General features: G+C 35.5%; 1 pseudogene; it reads left to right on the top strand.

Moving 5' to 3' along the window:
* Nucleotides 1-2,721: 2,721 nt before the first annotated feature.
* On the top strand, nt 2,722-3,219 carry LOC149749101 (large ribosomal subunit protein eL34 pseudogene; annotated as a pseudogene).
* Nucleotides 3,220-3,789: the final 570 nt, after the last annotated feature.

Here is a 3,789-nt window from a genome sequence, read left to right as displayed (position 1 = left end):
TCTTAAGTTCTTCTCCCAGTTTTCCTGTGTTGGTATAGTATTCTCCCCTCCAGTATGAGGCTTTAATAGAATCTGTTTTTATCAAGCAAATATACACCACTTAACCAGTCAATTCATCCTGCCCAGTAGTTTCAAGCTCTACCTTGGATTCCAAACACCTTTCTCATAGCACATACCATTTCTCAGATGGTGCTCTATGGTAACTTTGCAGGCCTTAATAACTTAATACTAAAGTGTCAGATCTACACGGTTGGAGAGTAACACTTTTTTCACCCTCCTGGAAATGCGCTACTATGGACCTTGCTGGATCCTAACATACTCCTCCACTTAGATCACAAGTAGAGAGAAGAGACTTACAGAATCAGAAACCTAGGAAAGGAACTCTTGAAATAAGTCAATCTTCCCCTTTTGTCCTCCTTCTTTTCTTGAAACAAGCTACCCAGAGAGCACCATATTCAGGTCTACTCCTTAGGAGAGGGGCTTTGAGGGAGGGAGTCCTGAGCAGTCCCATGGCTGGAGAACAATGAATTTCAGCCCGGACTTCAGCATAGGAAACCAAACCCCCTGCAGTTAGACTCATTCAGACTCCCATATCAACATTTCCCACTGGTATTTTCTAGAGCCCTTGGTCTTGTTGGGTCTTGTGTGGTTCTGGGAAAATTTGACTGTACTCCCTCAAAGAACCAAATACACACAAGTTCCTCTCAAAAGCAGGCAGATATTGTTTTAAAATCAAAAGTATATATAAAATAACCAACATATAGCACAGGGAACTATACTCAATATTTTGTAATAACCTATAAGGGATGAAAATCTGAAGAAGAATGTATGCGTGTGTGTATATGGGTGTGTGTAACTGAATCATTGTGCTGTACACCTGAAACACGATATTGCAAATCAACTATACTTCAGTAAAAAAAGCATATGTCTCATTACAATCTACAATCTACAATATTGTTGTGATTGCTCTTTAGTACTAAATTCTCACCCTTGCTTGTTTTTCATATGAAAACTTCTACAAGAATTGTTCAACCTGTGCAATTTTAAAACTATCTCATAGCCAATACATTTCTGACAGATATAAAAACTTTCATGTACTTTTACTGTCTTCGATTTTTTAGAGCAATTTTTTTTGTTGGTCAAAACAGACTATTAGTGTTAACCAAGTTAAATCAAATTTAAATGAATTCAGACAGCTTAACACAGGAATACATTCATATGCAAAGCACACAATAGTCAAATCAGATAAAGAAGTTGATATAAGAAGTTTTAGAGAAAGGAAATCCCATCAAGTGCAACTTAACCTAATTGAGACTGATTTTAAATCACTTTCATTTCAAAGGTAGATTTAATCTTCCAAGAATAGCTTTTTTTCAACATGAAAATGAGAGCCCTTTGAATCTTTTTTTTCCCTCTCTTTTCATCTTGCTATTATAATCCACTAGGTGGGTGAATTTTGTCTGGCAAGATTTCATTATCTTCTGCTTTGATTAGGAATCATTACAATTTGTAGTATTTTCTTTACTTCCTTTCAAAGAACTTCAATCTCTGTTGGTTTAATAAACATGCTAATATATGTTAGAGAATAAAACTCTAAGTAAGGAGATTAGAGCAGGTTCTAGTATGGAGAAGGCATGTTATTTTACTTTTTGTCACCATATATTAGAAATTTCTAAAGGGAAAGGGCACTAGAATTTTTGAATAATTCTTACAGAGTCAATAGCAGACATTGTTATTACATTTAACAATATATAACAACTTTCATTGAATGGTTAATGTGTGATGAATGCTAACTACCCCACTGAGGACATGTCAGAATGTCCTCCTAAGGCTAACACCAAAAAACTAAACAATTACAACAAAGGACTAACTATTTTGATAGCTAGTAGTATGGGGCAGTTTGAAGGGGATTTGAAATATATATTTGAAGAATTAGTAAATGAAGTTTGAGAAATTGATGTCTAAGGCAGTTTCTTAAGATGAATATGGTTTATCCAGTTAACGTGTGTATTGAGACCAAAGAAATATGAATCATTATATCATAGCTCTGTCTATAACATTAATAATCCATTTTTATTAACCATCTTTGTTCAGTTCCTGTGACTTTCTTATGCACAAATTCTACCCATTTTTCTTTTTCTCTTGCCTATTCCATATTGATTTGCTGACGATGTTTATATACACATATGCGAAAGGCTATGCATATCTTGGTTAAAAGTGAGAATTTGGACTTCTAAACCACTACCTGTGTCTGAATCTCAGCTCTGTCATGTGTAATTAATATGACCTCGGTAAGTTCTTTAAAATCTCAATGATTCAGTTTTCTCATCCATAAAATAGGATAAATAATGGTATCAATCATGCAGGGGAGATGCGTTGATAAAAATAATTAACATATGCAGAATTCATAGAAACAAATTTGTACATAGTACAAAGAGTACACAGTAAACTCTTTGTGTTTGCTATTATTTTATTAGATGTTGGATACTAAGTTTAGCAGCAATCTGCCACCAAGAGCTGTCTAAAAGCTATCAAGCACCTTTTCTATATTTCAATAGCTCCCTAAATTGTGAATCTTACTTTCCCAAATTGAAGCCCTACATTTCCAATCACCTTTTCTGCTAGCTGGCAGACATGTGACTTAGGTTCTGCCAACTTGATGCACCTGTGTGAGTCCTGATTCATATGTAAGTTACGTCAGAAAACCAGCCAGGTATAAGGCACCCAACTTGCTGGAGCACATAGAAGCAAGGGAAGTGAGTTCATGAGGTTGGCAATAATGGAGACCCTTTGTTCCCCCAGAGATACGCCTAGAGGCATTCAGAATGGTCCAGTGTTTGATGTACTATTGTAATTTACCTGACAATATAGCCTCTAACAAACCTACGCTGTCCTGAACCTCTGGTAATAGAATTGTTTACCTTTACCAACAGGAAGTTTGGGAAAGCACCAACATCTGCATGTGGGCTGTGCACAGGCTGACTTTAAGGGCTTCATGTTGTGAGAACTGAAATTCTTATGAGGTAGTTTAAAATAAACAAAAAAAACATGTCAGTGAGGCCTACTTTGGATGCATATGTGCAAAATAAGTCCATGACAGGATCAAGTGTGCTTTCCTTAGTGAGGAACAGAAACATTGTCAAAGTGATGAAGGCATGAGCACAGAATCAGAAACCTAAATTAAAAAATAAAGCTTTTTTGAGTAACAAAACAGTTTAAAAACTAATAAAGTAAGATAAATTATTATGACAGTCCTTTTCTAATTGTGATGGAAGTACTGGGGGTATCAGAGCTTTAGTTGCTCAACCACAGAGTTCTGTGTTGTGGTCTGAGAATTGTTCCTTGAAGCTTATTAATATTTCTTGATAAATCTTCCTGTTTAAACTTGTGAGAGTGGAATCTACTGACATAGTGTAGGGAGGATGACCAATACAGTAATTTACATTGGAGGAAGTTACAGGCATCCCACACTCCGAAAAAACAAAAAAAAAAAACAAATGGGAATTTGAAATGGATCATCTCATTTGAGTGAGTTTGAAGTCAGTGAGTAGAGAATCGATTAGCATTAGGAAAAGGATGTGAGTATTCCATGGCACATAGTGGCAAAACATTGACTTAACTCATCATTGTGGTCCCTTGGAATGATGTGTGCATTAAAGTAACCTTTTGAGGATTCAGTGTTTACTATTTACACCACTTTAATGGGTATCAAAAATACCAAGGCTCTTTTGTGCATAGACTTCTTAGAGAGTTTAAAAAATAATTTAACAGCTCAAAGTTTTAAATTAT

Source organism: Delphinapterus leucas, chromosome 5, assembly GCF_059928025.1.
Source record: "Delphinapterus leucas isolate spDelLeu-1000000601 "Yukka" chromosome 5, BTC_Dleu_Yukka2, whole genome shotgun sequence".
NCBI classification, from domain to species: Eukaryota; Metazoa; Chordata; class Mammalia; order Artiodactyla; family Monodontidae; genus Delphinapterus; species Delphinapterus leucas.
Note: the sequence above shows the minus strand (reverse complement) of the source record. Positions and strands in the feature narration are given on the sequence as shown.